Source organism: Mya arenaria, chromosome 10 (assembly GCF_026914265.1).
Source record: "Mya arenaria isolate MELC-2E11 chromosome 10, ASM2691426v1".
NCBI lineage: Eukaryota > Metazoa > Mollusca > Bivalvia > Myida > Myidae > Mya > Mya arenaria.
The window spans coordinates 35,103,657-35,123,170 of NC_069131.1; the positions used below are offsets into that span (position 1 = coordinate 35,103,657).

Genomic DNA, 19,514 nt, shown 5'->3' on the forward strand with positions numbered 1-19,514 from the left:
TGCCCTACAAAACAAGTAACTACTGTAGTGTGCTGTGCCCTCGTTATGAATATATCCGCTTTGTAGATTTTGCAATTTGAATGCATCAATTGATCGCGATAAGAAGAACTACAATCACATAGAAGCCGTTGTTTTTATTTGTTTTTCCGTACAATGTACATATAGATATTGTCATTTTATCCAATGATCTCGGGTACAGAACTGAAACATAGAAATAGACAGTATTGAAAATAACTAAATAAATGCAAACGAAATTCAACGAAATGTTTTAAGTACAATTCAATTTGAAGACATGCATTTATACGTTTTCCGAAAATTGTTTCAATATACATGGAAACAACCCTTTTGAAAGTTATGCAATATACAAATATTTACTTGAAGGTAAGTTAAACGTTGATAATAATACGACACCTGTCAAACTTGCAACTTTTAAGCAAAAGCGTTTAGTATCATCGTTCATTTTAGCTGTTTTGTAAGACCAATCTAACTGTCAATATGGTGACCTTTGATCTTATTTTTTCTAGCAAACAATAGGGGTCAACAATTAGGATCTACTGATTATGACCAACCTCTCCGACAAGTTTGATAACTATAAGTGCAAATGACTTCTTTATATTTAATGGAAAAGGAGTTTGTGTTCAAGTTCATTGAGACTTTGACCTTTGATGTGCTAACCAAAAGGCCTATCGGTAATCTACAGGTCTTGACAAACTTTCGTAGCAAGTTGGATGCTCAAGGGCAGACACAAAGCCAAATAAGTATCATTTCCCCGCCACGTCGAATGGGGGAAGGTACATAGCAACCTTATTATTTTAGAAAGTACTTAAAGCATACTATTCGAGGTCTTGACAGAAACATGTAACACATGAAACTCGACAGAAAGCAGAAAAAAATCCTATTATACTTTCGTTTTTCCGGAAGTTCGCTTTGAGTTGATAGAGCAACGCTATTGCATCAGATAGTATGGAAAATTGTGTATTTCAAGTGTTTCCGGTAGCGATCCGAAAATCAGGCGAAGCAGCTTGCCCAAGGGTCTAATTTGTCGATCCGGATCGGAAACACATTATTTAAAGATTTCCTTGAATAGCTTAAATACTCCTCTTGTTAATTTGATGTAGAATACGAGTGTTTGTACATTTCACGGCGTTCACTGACATTAAATGACGTAATTATATGAAGTATTTCTTAATTCAATGCTTGAGTTCCTGTAAAACTTCTTTTTTTAACAAGTATTGATTTAAATTTCGTAATTAATACTACCATCACAGAACTCTTTATTTAATTGTGGTCAGTTTAATTTTTCACTGGCTTTATAGTCAAAGATAGCAGAAGTTGCTCGAGATTGTATGAGAGGCATCTGACATTGGAGTGTCATGCCAGACCTGTCCAGTGAAATTCACCCAAATTGTTTACTAAACAACTGGTTCTTCTTTTCGACAGACATTCACCATAGGTATTTTTTAGGTTTCAATAAACTTATTTGAATGTATAATTTACTTATTTTTATCATAATAAATAAATATCGAAAATGTCAATATAAAGAATAATTGCATTTGTTGAGTGTTTATTCTAAATAAACAAGAAGGGCAAGCTATGGAATTTGCGATAAGCTTTATGGAATTCCAAGCTTGTCTCCATCATTCAACAGGTAATAACATGGACTAATACAATAACTTCTTAAAACAAACGAACGAATATTTTCATTTTCTTGCTCCATACCTGAGTTCGCAGACATAGTGGAAGTGGGACTTGCAGTTGGCATCGTTCCAACCCCAGTGCTGCGCGTGCCAGATAATGACGCAATCCTCGTCATGGCGACCTTCATGGCTGGTGAGCGTTGAAGTCTTCAATTATAGATAAATCAAGGTTAAATCAGTGTGTAGCCCCCTTTCATGCACAAAAGGGACAAAGGACTGTATGCATCTCAAAATTTGCTAAAGGTCACTCACCGAACATTGAGTCAAAGCTTTTACCATTTTAAATCCATACCATTCTTTTGTACCTATTAAAACCAGTGCTTTGACGGTACAAAACATATGTTTTCAATTTGTTGAGATACCAAGGTACGATCAATACAAACACAGATTGGTACTGTTATTGACTCTAAAAGAGTTGAAGTGTTTGAAACAAAAAAACACAAACAAGTTACATGGAAGAACAGCACAAAACTCCATAAACCGCACAGTGCATACATACCACATATATATATATATATATATAAAGGTATGTTTATGAAGGATTTTAGGTACCACCTAGGAACGGTCAGTGAAATGTAAATTTACTGGGGGTTCAAACCAGTTTACGTGCACAAACCTCACTCTTATCCCAACAATCCTAAATAAAGAAAATAGATCAAAGTATGCATTATCTTGAGGAGACTTAATAACAAAACAAATAATAATAAACTTATAGGTAAAACAATATCATTTACTTCCATACTTACATAGAAGATGTGATAATACTTGATCCCGAAAGGATGTTTTATAAGTGTATTCGTTTGGCAATATTATAGTATGTCAGCTTTGCCTTTTTTACATGTAAATGTGTTGAGCGTTAAGAACACTTGAAATTAACTTGACAAATTTTCAAGGAAAATGTCTTTAATTCTGTAACAATTCTCTGTGAAATAAGAAGAAATAATGCATAAGTACATAAGTTAGCATTGAGGAGACATGTGTGCTATTTTCATTATCTCGTTGAAAAATATTTGAATCTCGTTAAACCGAGTTGGTTACTTGGTCGTTTTGACGAGTTTCTAAGTCATTTAAACGAGAAATGTTAGTCGTTTGAACGAGATAAACAAAAATGACACGTACGTCATCTTTATGCCAGCGTAGGTTAATCTATTATTTCTGTAAATAACTTGTATCAATCACACCAAGACAGCTGTTTCCTTGCCTTTCGAAAATCACTCAAGGTGTATGTCAGTTTGTTAAAGCTGCACTCTAACAGTTATACCGCTTTTACAACTTTTTTTTTAAATTTTTGTCTTGGAAAGAGAAAATTTTGGCCTAAATACCCCCAAACCAATGATAAAAGATTGCTGACAAAAGATCAGATCGCAGATATTCATATTTCCGTTCGAAAATTAATATTTAATGGTTTAATAACGGTTTAAGAAAAATGCATAAAACACCAATTTTTGAACTTGAATATACATTTCTGCGATCTAATTTTTTGTCAGCAGTCTAATATAACTGGTTTCCATGCAACTGGCTTGTTCCAAGAAAAAAAATAAAAACGTTGTTAAAACGTTCAATCTGTGAGAGTGAAGCTTTGAACAGACAGAGATAGAAAATAAAAATAGGTCATATCACGCATCTTTAATTTTACTATTCAGGCACGAGTAACCTACGTTGGTACGTCATGTTGGAATAGTCGTCCACCCACTGAAACACTCCCTCTGTGTCATTGTCCGTCAGACCGATCCACCAGCTGTTTATGGGAACTAAAAAGAGTAGAACAATATTAATGCAAATAACAGAACAATGTGAATGAGGAACATATTTGGTTTCTATGTCCACGATGATTTTTTTTTCCTTAAATTATTTAGTGTCGAGTCGGGTAGGCGTAAGAAATTCGTAATAATATTAGGACCACAGCATGAACTTCAATAAAACTACGGTCACTAAGGTTTAGTTAAGCCGTGATAGTGGACATTACAACTAATACAGGACATCAGATGGTATGTTCATTGTTTGAATATCGCATGGGTTTTAACATGCGAATTAATCGGAACGCGTAGTAATATCTAGCGAAATGTTAATTTACCGATATTTGCAAACAACAAAGCAATGGCGTCGTTAATTTGAAGTTTGGGGTACTCTATCAAATAAAAATACCACGTTTAACGACCTCGTGGAATGTTAACAATTTACAATATCTGCCCAAGATAAAAAAAATTAAGCTGTTTAATAAGATGATATTGTAAAGTTGACCCTCATTGTAGACAAAACTTTCTGAGAAGTGTAAATTGACCGACGGTGAATTGTCTGTCCAAGTTATAACAATTGAAACTACTTGGACAAAGCCAGTTTCAAAAATGGAAATACGATGTTTTAAAAGGGAGACAATAGTAAGACGATAGCTAGCTAGCATGGCCATAACTGTCATATCATTTATCCATAACTACGAAATAAAAAATATAAGCCAATTTATTTGAGCATCTAAGTAACATTCAGATGTAATTCTATTGTTTGTCTGTCTGACTTTGTTAAGCAGCATTTATGTTCAAAAATAGTGTATGTAATAGATACAGTACGAAACGAGTTTTGCTTTGCCTCGGAGAAAATTGGTGTTCGTCTTAGCGAAACGGCTTCTAACGTCTGTAAGACGACACTTTTGAAGACAAAAAGAGTATCTGTGTCTGACTTATACGACGATAAGTGTATTGCATATATTAGTGAGCAAATATATGCATTTATAAATAAATAATTACAGATTTATAGAAATATAAATATAAATATGTTTTGAGATAAACATTCGATAATTATCATGACCTTTCTAAATACAATGTATAGTGGGATTACTCGAAATTCTCGTACACGGTCCGCTTACAACCTTAAAAAGACACGTTTCAATAGCTCTGTTATGTGTATAGTCGTATAATAGTTGAAACAGTCGTTGGCACACATGTATACAGGTTTGAAAATTATTTGGCATCAAATGTATACATAATTACAACTTTCCGATAATGCTATATCCAAACTTATAAGGAAAACGTTCTTTTTAGTATCCGTTAGCTTTAACGTACAACTAGAGATTTGCAACCAATTTCTAAGTTTACTGTTAATATAACTGTTAAGTTTTAGGCTACACGTACAAATATGTTAACACGTAATGTTCTGTAACCGTTCTCATATTGCTAGATAACTTACGTATATATTGTACATGGTTGACGAGAAACGTGTTTTCAGCATCGTCGTCCACGTGAACCAAGTAACTCTCGTCGCGATTACATCTTTCCTACAATATGTGAAACATAAAATACAATATATATATTGTTTTGGTATATCTTACCTCGTAAACACCAAAAGCAAATTCGAAGGACGAGTCAGTTAGCCTTTGGTGCTCACTCGGTGAAATATATTGGGACCTAACACTGAAACAAACAACTTTTTATTATATGCCTTACAATGATACAAAATGACATTTAATTATAGTTTTTTTACTTGTATTCCAGCCCAAAGCGCGCCGACATATATTTTGGAACAGAGGGTGGGCTTAAATTGTAACATTGGTGAAAATTGACTTTTTACTTGTTTGAAACAGTTAAATATGAATTCTATTTCACTGATAAATCTCTATAAAACACCGGTAACATATAATAAATATATCTTACATCATCTGCTTTTACACTACATGTTTTACCAACGTTTCTACTTTTTTTCTAATTTCATTATCTGTTCACCTTTGATAACACCCTGACCCCGTTAAAAAGTGTTTTATCCCCGTTAGAAAATCCTTTATCCCGGTTAGAAAATCCTTTATCCCCGTTAGAAGGTCCTTTATCCCCGTTAGAAGATCCTTTATCCCCGTTAAAAATCCTTTATCCCCGTTAGAAGGTCCTTTATTCCCGTTAGAAAATCCTTAATCCCAGTTAGAAAATCCTTTATCCCTATTAGAAAATCCTTTATCCCAGCAAGAAGGTCTTTTAACCCCGTTAGAAGGTCCTTTATCCCCGTTAGAAGATCCTTTATCCCCGTTAGAAAGTCCTTTATCCCCGTTAGAAAATCCTTTATCCCCGTTAGAAAGTCCTTTATCCCCGTTAGAAAATCCTTTATCCCAGTTAGAAGGTCTTTTATCCCCGTAAGAAAGTCCTTTATTCCCGTTAGAAGGTCCTTTATCCCCGTTAGAAGGTCCTTTATCCCCGTAAGAAAAAGTCCTTTATTCCCATTAGAAAATCCTTTATTCCCGTTAGAAAATCCTTTATCCCCGCTAGAATGTCCTTTATCCCCGTTAAAAATCCTTTATCCCTGTTAGAAAGTCCTTTATTCCCCGTTAGAAGTCCTTTATTCCCGTTAGAAAGTCCTTTATCCCCGATAGAAAATCCTCGAAATATCACGCACCTTGGCCTCGATGAAGGTGATGGCCTCCTCATTGTGAAAGAAATAGCAGGAGCCACCATTGGCCATCCATCCATCTGGACATTCTATGCTAAAAGCTCCTGCAAAACGAATCCACGTTGCCGTTTCCTTTAAGATCATAAGAGACGTATTCCTATCGAGGAGAGAGTTACCGCACTGTTAATAATATGAAATCGGATCACCTCGGCCATTTTCCTTCGAAAACAACCTAGGATGTATATGGACGGTTTACAATGTCAGAATTCTTTACATTTAACTACGCTGCAGGTAGAGCGAAATAATTTCAGTTCAGCAGTTAAGCCTACCGACTTGACTCTTCGTAACCTTATTGATTGTACCTTTTCGTGTACTATATAAATAGCCGGTCAAGCATGTAGCGTGACATATTCGGTTACCAGTACGAATAACTGTGAAAACGAGTCCCCGATATTCGTCGCATATACATCAAATTGTAAACGTGAAGAAAAGAAAAGAGAATAAGGACATGCAATGCCGTGGGCGTCGATGTATTATGGCATTGATGTATATTTCATGTGTACTTTGTGTAAAATAATTCATAAAAAGAGACTTGTATTCAGGTTTCGTATAAACGTAATACTTATTTGATATAACTATTTACATATTTTAATTGATGATGTTTTGTCTAAATATGTTGCTACCAACAACAATGTTAACCCCCATTTATTCAGAAAAATACTTATGTAATTACCCAATAACCAACTCAGCTAATTTCAACGATTTGACACAAAGAATGCTGCAAATATTTAATGTTTTCACTTTGTAAGATTTGCATTTTCTTATACATGAAATTGATACAGATTTCTCGTAAATTTGATGTTAAACAATAAATAAAATCTTTGAGCCAGAAATGTACAGAAGTATTGGGGTGGTCTTCAATATACGATTTAAGTCATTCTTATGGAAAACATCATTGACTTCATTCACTTTATTGGTCAGTTACTCGACAAGCGACATCGTTCTACGCCGATGTACTTACAAATAAATCTTACATATATTATTCCAATCGAAACAATAATATAAACATGTACCTATCATAAATGTAAAGCGTAGCTACAACAAAACACTGAAAGTAGAAGACCTCCCTTAAACCCATGTTCACTGTCGCAATAAGTACAAACTTAAGAATATAATCTCACACGACATGCACTGATAAGGTTAAAGCAGACGAGGTTACACTCCTTGTATTGTCTGGCCAGCAGGTACTTGAAGATTATATTATTTGTATCAGTAGAATTGCCCTACTTCTGTACATTAGAATGCGCAATAAACAGAAATACATCAACATTGGATTGGCATCAGATATAATAGTACTTTAAATTCTAAAACTTTCTTCAATAATTCAATGACCAGGTACAAACGTCACTTGCAAATGAACAAATCATCCTGGATCCCTTCAAGTAAAAAACCCAAAGACATTTATAATAAGGCGTTCTTATATTTAAATTAAGTTTGATTTCATTGTGCTATTCAAGATTTGATATCTCTGTTCTTTCCTTTATGACATAGTTGATATCTCTGTCCTTTCATTGATGACATAGTTGATATCTCTGTCCTTTCATTGATGACATAGTTGAAATCTCTGTCCTTTCATTGATGACATAGTTGATATCTCTGTCCTTTCATTGATGACATAGTTGATATCTCTGTCCTTTCATTGATGACATAATTGATATCGCTGTCCTTTCCTTGATGACATAGTTGATATCGCTGTCCTTTCCTCGATGACATAGTTGATATCTCTGTCCTTTCCTTGATGACATAGTTTGTTTTTTCCACAATAGATTGTTTTATTTTGCGAGGGATTTATTTTCGCGCTTCCATTATCATCTCTAAAAAATCATGCCAGAAGCATTATATAATAAACTTATCCAAGTTTCTCATATCATCACAAATTATGATACACTTAAACGTAGAAAAATGCTCAAAAACAAACAAATCCCGTTAAAAAAAACAGTAACACAGAACTACACAAATGTTTTTTTTCGTAAGTACACCAGAGAAAGTCTCATGTTAGAGGAAAGTTCTACAAACAATGAAAAATAATGAAGCTCCGTGATTTATACCTTTAACTAAATTAAATGAAAACTAATTAATCTAGTTCGTACGTTTAAATGTAGTTCGTTCTCAGAGGCGAAGCTTTAAACTAAGGCTGTGTGTGTGGCGTCAGCATTCACCTGCTCCCACCCCTCATCTCCTTCAAGAAGCACAAAACTATGGACAGAGTTAAAGCTGCATTCTCACAGATCGAACGTTTGACAACTTATTTTAATTTTTGTCTTGGAACGAGCCATTTTTGCAAAAATCCATTGAATCCAGTTAAATAAGACTACTGACAAAAAATTAAATCGCAAAGTTCAAAAATTGATGTTTTATGCATTTTTCTTAAACGGTTTAGGCCATAAAACATTAATTTTCGAACGAAAATATGAAAATTTACGATCTGATTTTTTGTCAGCAATCTTATATCATTGGTTTGTTGATATGTACGCAAACATTTACTCATGTCAAGATAAAAAATAAAAAAAAGTTAAAAAAAAGGTAAATCTGTGAGAGAGCAGCTTTAAACACACATGTTTCCTTAATGTCAGAGTATGTGGATATGGTTTGCTATATAAAATTATAATTATATTTACTCTGTTCCATCTCTACAAAACCAGTGTTCATTGGCTAGTATATTCCCCACCTCAAATTAATGCATGTGGACTGGTTAAAAAACAACGTTATACTTTTGTCATAGGGTAAGAGTAGTATGCTGTTAGTCCTGGGATCGAACCCGAGTCCCTCTGCTAGCAAACCTCAATAACTTGTCTTCTGTGACCTGTATGAGACAGTTCCGTGAATTCAGCGTCTTACCCTAGTCAGTTTCCGTACTATTCATGCACATGGCACTAGCAACGGTCCTTCGTTGGGCACTTAATGCAACAGACTCAATCAAGTTTGCGGCCAGTCCTGGGATCGAACCAAGGATGCTCCACTGCTCCACTTCAGGACTCTGAAGATGACAGCTAATGGAATAGTGCCAAGACCACTGACTGAATTTAAATTCGTTAAATAAATAGCATCCAAAGGTCTTCAGTAAGGAAAATGTGTGTGATGTTCACTGGTCAATCCTATAATGGCGACTTTCCTGGAGCGGTCCTAATTTGTACGGATACAACATACATGATAGTTGTTATCCATTGGCAAAATATGCTGCAAAACTGCCGCCTGACATAACAGTTCAGCCTGCCGCCTGACATAACAATTAAAAAAGGCATCCGCTGCAGCTTTCATTACAATTACTTGGATCAACGGTACCATTTCAATGTTTCATAACAGAATTATCTGCACTTTGATCGGATACAACCTACCCGATAGTTGCTATTTTTTACACTAGCATGAATTAAAAGAGCATTCCGCCGTTGCTTTCAAAACAATTACCTAAACGCCGGTCCACAGGCACTGTAAATGTTTTGGATGCAAAGAAATATGCATGTTGAAAATGTGGTTAACAGTATCAACCGGAATATGCATGATGCATTTCATAACACGGAAATCAATCAAAAGATTAATATCTTATACAATTCTTCATATAACAGCTGTTAACTTCGGCCATACAAATTCTGTTTTTTTTATTTAAGCGCCAGAAACCTACAAACCCGGCAGTAAAAATAAAAATAAATTCTAACTGCTTTAATGGTATAGCAGTAAACAGCAATTCGCAATGTTTTTCTCAGTATTATTCCTCTACGCTTTTTAAATAATTAATTGATACCAAAACAATAAGTGGTCACCAACCATCACAACTTTACATAAGTGTACACCGGCTATTTTAAAGTACCATCTTAAGTATCTTCTTCTTCTTCTTCTTCTTCTTCTTCTTCTTCTTCTTCTTCTTCTTCTTCTTCTTCTTCTTCTTCTTCTTCTTCTTCTTCTTCCCCCTCCTCCTCCACCACCTCTCCCTTTCTACTGCTTCTTCTTCTTCTTCTTCTTCTTCTTCTTCTTCTTCTTCTTCTTCTTCTTCTTCTTCTTCTTCTTCTTCTTCTTCTTCTTCTTCTTCTTCTTCTTCTTCTTCTTCTTCTTCTTCTTCTTCTTCTTCTTCCTCCTCCACCACCTCTCCCTTTCTACTGCTTCTTCTTCTTCTTCTTCTTCTTCTTCTTCTTCTTCTTCTTCTTCTTCTTCTTCTTCTTCACCACCTCCCAATTTCTACTGCGTCTTCCTCTTCTTCTTCTTCTTCTTCTTCTTCTTCTTCTTCTTCTTCTTCTTCTTCGCCATAAGGGTATTTAAGGACACTTTATCAATCATTTTTTCACACAGAGTTCTAATTCAAAGTTGTTCGACATCTGTCTTTAAAAAACGCGAACGAGTCCCTTTAAGAAACAGTATTACTTACAGCGTCACAGTAACAAAAATGTAACGGTAGAAAATCGGCATTTTAAGCCGTTAAACACTAGTATTTCGAACCTGGGCATACAATACAAGTGAATAAGCGCCTTTCGCTTAATCATCTATATAACCTTTTACAGACATTTTGTAAAAGTTGTTTTGTTTCGCGTAAAATGGAAGTGTTTCTCAAAACAATTCATATTTGGCAATGTCCTAAAGGTCTCAACGTAACACAAAGTTAAAGCTCATTTACAAACTAGACACAGGACGGAGATTATCAGAGAGCTAACTTGCAGGTACATGTACTATTATTTTCATTTATTTTTACATTTCTCGTAATAGTAAGAACATATTTGGTAAACTCTTATGATAAGAAGAGCGAGATATTCTTAGTTATGAAGATTTTACCAGACATGTTCTAATGTTTTAAACTGTAACTTAAGTTCATATTTATCATATATAAAGCAGGCTGGATACCAAGTTACGTCGTCATGCCTGTTAAGTTTTCAACATCGGAGAAAACAAATGCAAATGATTTAGGTTCAGATAAAAACATATTATTAGCGATGTTTTTGCGCTCTTTTAACTGTGGAAGTTGCGGCCACGTAACTACTATCCATCAACATTATAAAGGATTATATTTTTTTTTAAATGTACGTAACTGATACGCCTTTTATTATTTTAATCATCAAAAGTCAAATTCATAATTATACATGATAACGCATTGAAATTTGAAATAAAAAAAATGTTTGTATTTAAAATATATATATTTAAACTCTTTAACATATGTTAGGCCTCTTCTATACAAAGTGTGCCCTCTTAAGCATCATGTCGCATTTTATCATTTTTTAATACACTCGGTATTAAAATGTTGAATACCTGTATTGTAAGCAATAATTTTGATCCTGAAACGTTTCGGACCTGTAACAAATGTGTGAAGTCCAGTGCATTGCTGCGGCGGGACCTCTGACTAGAGCATTTGTCAATTACTTTTAGAAGCTATGTGTCGGACATTGAGACTGAGCATTTTCCTTTCGGACTGTCAAAATTCCAGATGCTGGTAGACCGGATGACATTTTTTTTTTATTAATGTTCTAATTGTTTGCGAGCATCGGATTTTTCCATCTGCTCCGGGTAATGCGAAAATGGAGAAATCAGCCATATGAAAATGCATAAACGCTTCGGAAACATCGCTGTTCCGTAATATTTTGATATTACCCTTATTTCTTATTATTTCTTACCGACAGTTATTCACACGATGAAAGGAGCACTTTTCCTGGCTGTTGTAGGGATCATGATGATGGTTGCCATCTTCCCGGAAGTGACGCAATCCCACGATAACTTCTGCTGTTTGTGGAAAGCGCCGTTATGTCCTCCGAACTGGCCGTGTGTGATTTCGGAAACAAATCACCACCATTGCCAGTATGTTTGTATACACATGTTAATAGAAGGGGGCGCGTTACTGTTTCACCTGCTGTGACGGGCGAGCGACGCAAATAATGTTGTCCGATCGATTACTTAAGAAGCATTTGTTTGATATGACCAAAATCATTCAGAATATGTATGGGTATACTAACTCGGACAAGTTCAATTAATATTGCTCGAGTCACCGGTTATCAATAGCATCTTTTGAGATTAAAATAACAAATGTCTGGCCCAAATCATCTCAAGCATAAAGTACGTTATTAATTTGAGTAATGCTAATACTTTGTTAACATAACAAAAACCAGTTTGAGTAGTTATCTTTAACGTAAAATCCTTAAAAACTTTAAAAAAAACTATAAGAAATGTTATAAGGGAAGTAAGCTTGTTTGGGCAATTTTGGGGATTCGTTGTTAACGATCGTTATTAAAAAGCCAAAACGAAACATTGACAATTATTAATTGAATACACTGATATGTCATTATCACGGCATGTGATCAGTGTTGAAATAAAAGTACCCAATCGGAAATGCAAATGGATTCAAAGTAAAGTGTTTTATTGCAAAAAATAATTCAAACCTCTACAAGTTAAGTCTTAAGGTTTATCTGCTATATACAATATTATGCGATCTACATGCAGCGTAGTTAAATTTAAAGAATTCCAACATTGATAATCGTCTATATATATCCGGGGTTGTTGTCGAAGGAAAATCACCGAGGTTCTCCGATTGGTTTGTTTGTTCATAAGTTTCATCGAAATGATATGTTTCCTCATTATCTATCTACATATGTAATTGTTTCAAAGAAAACGCGAATATTTAAAAACGTAAACTTAGTCTTTCTATTCAAAAAAAAATGTATAATTGTTGTTGTTCTTGTTACAGTTGTCACGACCCAAGACCCGACTAAGCGTCAATGAAAGGACTTCAGCGCTGAAACTATGACCTGATGAATGAGAGGAAATGTACATGTAGATAGAAGTATACTAGTGAACCCATGTATTATAATTATATGTATTGTTTACCAATATTTTCTGATTCTGATAGGAAGGAAGTTGTGTCGTTTATTCTGATTTTGTAAATGTATTAACACAATATTATAGTTTTTTTTATTCACGTGGAAGTTGATCGAATGTCCGTTTTGTCTCCATTGCAATTAAATAGAAGACTATGGACACCTTTTGTGTTATATGTCGCACATTGTCATCATTCTGATGTAAAATACAGGCAATTTTTAAAAGATGCGGAATACAGAAAATCTTAAAAATCTTAAAAATATTGTCTTAGGTTATAAAATTGATCAAAACAATTATGATATTGTAAACATTATTTTAAATCAGATTTCTAACAGTTTTTACAAGACCTACTTCATTTGTGAAAGAATATCTAAACAGATAAATATTACCATTACTATTTTAATAATGTCATCGAGTTGTATTCCCCGAGCCACTGGCCCCAATTTACTGAAACTTCTTAAGTCCTTTATAACAGGATTAAGAAAAGCTTTTATTTTTTTATAATTTGCGTACTATTAACTCGGTTAAGAGTTTTTAAACTTTAAATAGGATTTATCTTTAAAATAATCACAATTAATTATGTTTCATATATCATAATTAAATTTAAGTATGTAATTCAAATAAGTTTCTTCAGTCTGTTAAGCTCACGAAGTTTCGAGAAAATGGGGCCTGGTCAAAATTCTGGAAATTTCACTTAAAACATGTTTAAATCGCCATATACTCAACATGCATCAAACATTTAATAACATAAAGCGTGTTTTTTATCGTTTTTAAAGTTGGTCCTATAATACACTATAATGCATATAACATATTTTTGTTGTTAAAAGCACTGTCATATTTAAGGAAAAGACGCAAACACGATCGATTTAGTGATATAAAATTTTATTCGTTTAAAATAAAAAATGAAAGTGTTTACGACTATGAGTTGAGCACGTGCTGAGTACTTTGTGTTACTTTGCTCTTTTGATCGTGTTAAAAATGAAACATCAACTTTAACATTTCAGATCCTCTTTTTTCGTGTGAATCTGTGTTGTGTAAATGTACTTATTAAATGCCGCAGTGAAATATTTCAGGTGTTTTTGTTTATAAGTATGTTATAAGTATCTTTAAAAGTTTACATTTAGATAAGTTCTCTAACTGACAGAACAAAGAAACATTTAAATGTTCAAGCAAAGCGATGTTTGTTTTGCATTAACCACCACATGTACATTGATTGTCGACGTCGAAAGTACCTTCAACTTATTATCGAGCAATGCCCAGTTTTGCATTAATGATGCACTATTACTCCCAATTATGATTTACCACAATTAATACAATTATTTTAATTTACCACAAAGGATGAATGAATGACGAAAACAATGGCTCTTATGAATGATACCGAGTTTCACTTGAAAGAAAGGTGCAGAAAACACGGTATTTCTACCTTATGACACGATAGTAGATAACTGTAAATCTTTAAGCATTCATCAATTATTTAATAGTTTTGCGTTTCAGCTATAAAATACACTGTTACAATCTTGTTATCAGTAAATCATATTTTCTATAAATGCATTATTTATAAGTAGTTAAAGGGGGATCACTCAAAATTCATGTCTGTTATACATGTGTATGTACTGATTTTGAATAAGAGTGTCACCTTAACATATCTTAGTCGTAAACCTTAAGCTGTTGAGGACAGTATCTTACACAGTGCTCTCCCCTGACCCGCAGAATCAATATCTCTGCAACCATGAACGAGTATACTAGCTGATTCCAACTATATGAACTATATAAATTCGCTTTTTTTCAAGCTTTTTTTTTCGATATTTTTGGGATAGGTTTTAGTAAATTTTCATCTTTCAAATTCGCATGAAGCTTATAATACCTTTTTCATTTAAAATCAAATATCATTTGCCATCTTTACCAATATGATATGAGGTCACGTCATTTGTATTAAATTTGGTGGCAGTGATGAACGTACTGTAAGGGAAGTAACACGGCGTGGAATATGTACTGAATAGAGAGAGTATGGGACAACCGCTATGTTACGCTAAAAATATATCCGAGAAATGTCGTTACGATGTTTTTTATTGAAACACAGATTACACCAAACACGATATTTAATGAAACGGGGTCATTGTTCTCAAAAAGTAATCATTTTAAGGGCGCAAAATATAGGTTTATGCCTAAGTTATTATTAAATTTATTGATCTTAATGATGAAAATAAAAAATATTGCAAATGATTTAAAAATATATAACATATCGATATTTTGGATTTTTTTAACATTAAAATTCGTGACCACGTACCTATTATTATAATTATTTTTTTACTAATTTTAAACATATTGTCAATATTTGAGCTCGGTAAGAGCAACCTACAACATGTTTTGTACTTCCTGGTCTATTATATTGGCTGAAGTAACCATACGTTTAACACAGGTTAAAGAATTTTAACCTATTCTCTTTATATGATTTTTTTTATAACTTTCTAATATAAAAAATATACACCATGACATTGACCTAGATCTGCTGACCCCAAAACGATTGGGGTCAATTGCTACTTGTTGGTCCCTGTTAATGTCAAGAAAAAAGAAAATCGATATATACGTCCAAGTGTCGACACAGGCCACACGCTACGGCTCAGAAAAGCAGACCATACTACCCAGTTTCGAACATCGAATGACCCGGTTTAAAGGACCAGATGGACAGAGCATACGACAGATCGTAAGTTGTGCAAATTCTTTATTCTTATGTTCTGTTCTATATATATATTAAAACTTTAAAATGGAGGTGCACTTCTTACATAGATACAACTGCACCTCTATATTTAAGATGGAGGTGGACATCTTTAATATACAACTGCACCTCTATATTTAAGATGGAGGTGGACATCTTTAATATACAACTGCACCTCTATATTTAGACCGTCATGCCTTTTCTTAGACTTGCACCTTAAAATATTAGGTGTAACTCCATTGTTTCAATTTAAATCGCCGTTTAGTAATTTTTCACCCAAATGGTAAGTCAAACTGTACTGGCTTGCTCACACTCAATCTCATGGTCAAGTTTGTTATAAAACTGCCATTGTGTCAAACTTTCTGCTTGTTAATTAGTAAAAAATTCTAAATGAGATGCCTAAAAAAGTTTGTGTTGTTGACAGTAAATACTGAAAACAGCCTCTGCGATTCACTCAAATCTGCATGCGATAATGCACCAGTCAATTGTAACCACGCGCCCCCCCCCCCCAGGTCCGGGGAATAGTAGGGACTTTGACATTTGGTCCAGCCAACCCCGGCTATGGGGACGAACAGATGGTAAAATCCCCGCCAAATGCCCCTGCACCCCAGGGACCCTAGATAAGGCCCATTCCCCGCTATATTTAAAGCAAAGACAAAACCACCGCATTCACCCGGCACTGCGAGCCACCTGAAAGGTAAACACACGGCCCATTTCCCCGTCTATCCCCTGTATACCCCCGGACCTGGGGGGGGGGGGCGTGGTTACAATTGACTGGTGCATAAGACCCCAGCTTCTCGATAAATCTTAAGCGTAACGGACTTAAAAAGCTTGAACCTGTTATAAAATATTTCCATAAATTGGGGCAAAGAAACATGATATACAAAATAAAAATAAATACAGTGTACTAATGCTCAATAGCAATATGTTTGGTCATAAAGAAGTTGTGTTACTATAGTTCAGAACAATTAGATTTCAGTGTAAATCACTTGTAAATGGGATATGTAAGATTAGCACAAATTACAAACTTTTTGTATTTCAGAATGCATCCATGCCACCTGTTTTTTGACATTACAGTGATTACTGCTGTGGACAGATTTTCAGCAATGCAGGTATTGCCATGTTATATATTACTGGAGGCAATAAGTTTGGAAATAAAACAGACTTTTGTCAAGGTTTCCCTGAAATAAATTGCCAGTAAGTTTCTTGCTCTTTGATATTAACATTCGCTTGTTATGACATCATGATCAGTGTTTATTTCTCATTGATGAACTGTTGCTTTCCGAACTGAATTTCTTTCATGCCGTTTTTGTTGCGGCTTTGAGATAATATAATTTTCTAATAAAACTGCTGACCTTCATTGGTCTTTGGGCTATCACAACTTACTACACATGATGCAGAATTATGTTTCATTTAGTGTACATATGATTTTTAGCTTATGAACATGAAAAACATCTACTTAAACAATCACAGCAACACAATGAGGTCCCTATCTAAAGAAATATTGTTACTTTTTATTCATTCATTCTGTCAATCATTCATGAATATATTCATTTTCTTAAAGTTAATACATTGAAAAAATTTACATCTCTGATGGCAAAAGCAATGAAAAGTGATCAGGGGGATTGAGATAAGTACCTTTTCCTTTATGCATTAAAGAAAAAAACCTAAATACACTCAAAATACCTTAAAGGGTACACCAGATTAGCACCCAATTTTTTTTTTCTGTAACGAATCTCGGGACAATTGTTTAATAAAATTTGATCAAAACGTTCAATCTGTGAGAGTGCAGCTTTAATAAATTAAAAACACTAATTTATTGTTTATTCAATATAGCCGGCCTGGTTGCTGAAACCACAGAGCTATTTTCAAGGACAAGAACCAATGCTGATCAAAACATGGTCTAGTGATGGAATTCCATACCTGTTCTTGGCAAGGATGTTTTAGAAAGGAATATTGTCTGCAAGTAAGAAAGATTTCTAAGAATGTCTGGTTTAAAGGCATCTGGGTACTCAATTAGTAAGATTAACCTTTGAGTTGTTAAAGACGTTATTGCAAATCGTCCAAAAGACTATGGGGGCGTCTTATTAACGGTCGTAGCATAAACCGTAATCGTAAACGCATCGTAACCCCATGTTACGACTTTCCGAGCGTCTTACTAAGAATCTTAAGTAATAGTAACGTTACGATTTCGTAACTTGCGATTGTAATATTACGATTGGGTTAGCCTTGTCGTAAGTATGTCAAAAATGACCGCCCTGTTCGTTGCGAGGAGACCAAATGCCCGACGACCACGAGTTTTAAGGAAAGGGTTGTCGCTCTCGGCGATGTGCCCGATAGGGAATGCGTTGGGCGTTACAGGTTGACGTAAGACACCATTTTACGGCTGGAGGCAGCACTGCACGCTGACTCGGAGCCTCCCTAGAATAGAACTATGTCAGTGTCATCAATGAAATGTTTGTCCCTTCTGGGCAGGGATTTTAGCCGGGTTGGCTGGACGAAAGGTCAAAGTCATTGCTATTCGCCGGACCTGCGGGGGTGCGTGGTTACAATTGACTTGTACATAACCATACATTATTTTCATGATATAAATAGTACTAAATGTACTGTAGAATTAGATAAGATTGATTTTGTTTATTTTGTTTGAAGTCGGCAAAAGTCGGCTCTGTGTGTGTGTGTGTGTGGGTGGGTGGGGGGGGGTAAAATTGGTTAAGTTATGTAATCAAGTAAATAATTGTGTAAATAGTTCTAATTTCTGAGCAGGTGCTATATAATTATCTTTATCATATTTCTTCATTTCATTGTCTTTACATTGCACTTGGTTAAAGTTGCACTCTCACATACTGACAGTTTTGACTATTTTTAAATTGTCTCAGAATCATCTAATATTAGCATGAACGACTTCAATTCAGTTGTGAAAATAACTCGCAAAAGGGTATTTCTGAATTGTTTGGAAATCAACCTTTTTTTTAAATGTTAGTAACAGTTCTAGCCATAAAAAATCATCTTTCGAAGTAAATGTGAAAAACTGCGAGTTTAATGTTTGTAAGAACTCTTATATCACCGGTTGTCAGACATTTGCACAAAAAATGCAAATTCCATGACAGAAATCATATGAAATTGTCAAGACAGCCGTTGTGTGAGAATTCAGCTATAAGTTTGTAATCAATGAATGAATAATCGACAAATTTGTACTGCTTGCAGGAATATGGTCACATTATGCTCCATTATCCGTACTTAAGCAACCATAACTACAAATTATTTCATTGCAAAAATATTTATTATATTGAATTACATTTCTTTACCTATCAGCTCAATCTAGCAATTAAATATGACATGTTGACCATCATTCAAATACTAAAATTAACCGTCAAATACAAATGTAATATTTTTGGAGTTTTCAGGTCCTTGTAGGGTTGAGGAAAAGGAAACTTTTTGTCAGAGTCTGCCGACATTCATGGCATATCCAAAGCTACAGCAGGACGGGTATTTGATGATTTTCTGGATGCAGTTATCAGAACCCATATTTATGTTGTCACAATAACAAATACATGTTAATATATTTCCGTTTTTGATTGAGGTACTTATCAGTTCAGGGCATGTTGTTTATTTTGTAACACAAACTTAAAACTAGTGTCGACCCCCCCCCCCCCCTCTATCCCAGAAACAGACACCTTTAGTATGGTTGCAAGGACCTGGAAAGGAGAAATCTGTTTTCAAAATGAAACTATTTCAAGAAAATATTCAGTAAGAAACAATTATAATACTGATACTATAATGTTTGCTTAAAAGGGACCCATTCACATATTGTTGGGAAAACAAAACTTAAACAAGAAGCCAAGGAATAAAGGGCCATGATTTCCATTCACTGAAAAAAAGAAGTCTATGAC

At 34.5% G+C, this 19,514-nt stretch overlaps 3 long non-coding RNA genes across 3 annotated transcripts; 1 reads left to right on the plus strand and 2 right to left on the minus strand.

Annotated features, from left to right (window-relative positions):
* Positions 1 to 119: 119 nt before the first annotated feature.
* On the minus strand, positions 120 to 1,827 carry LOC128205263 (uncharacterized). Its single transcript, XR_008256201.1, has 2 exons — positions 1,720 to 1,827; positions 120 to 201 (listed from the first exon to the last, which is right to left on the minus strand). It is a non-coding gene; the product is annotated as an uncharacterized LOC128205263 (long non-coding RNA).
* LOC128205262 (uncharacterized) lies at positions 1,825 to 4,967 on the minus strand. Its single transcript, XR_008256200.1, has 3 exons — positions 4,878 to 4,967; positions 3,356 to 3,448; positions 1,825 to 1,844 (listed from the first exon to the last, which is right to left on the minus strand). It is a non-coding gene; the product is annotated as an uncharacterized LOC128205262 (long non-coding RNA).
* Positions 4,968 to 10,693: 5,726 nt separating this feature from the next.
* Positions 10,694 to 13,000, plus strand: LOC128205488 (uncharacterized). Its single transcript, XR_008256258.1, has 3 exons — positions 10,694 to 10,768; positions 11,720 to 11,894; positions 12,778 to 13,000. It is a non-coding gene; the product is annotated as an uncharacterized LOC128205488 (long non-coding RNA).
* Positions 13,001 to 19,514: the final 6,514 nt, after the last annotated feature.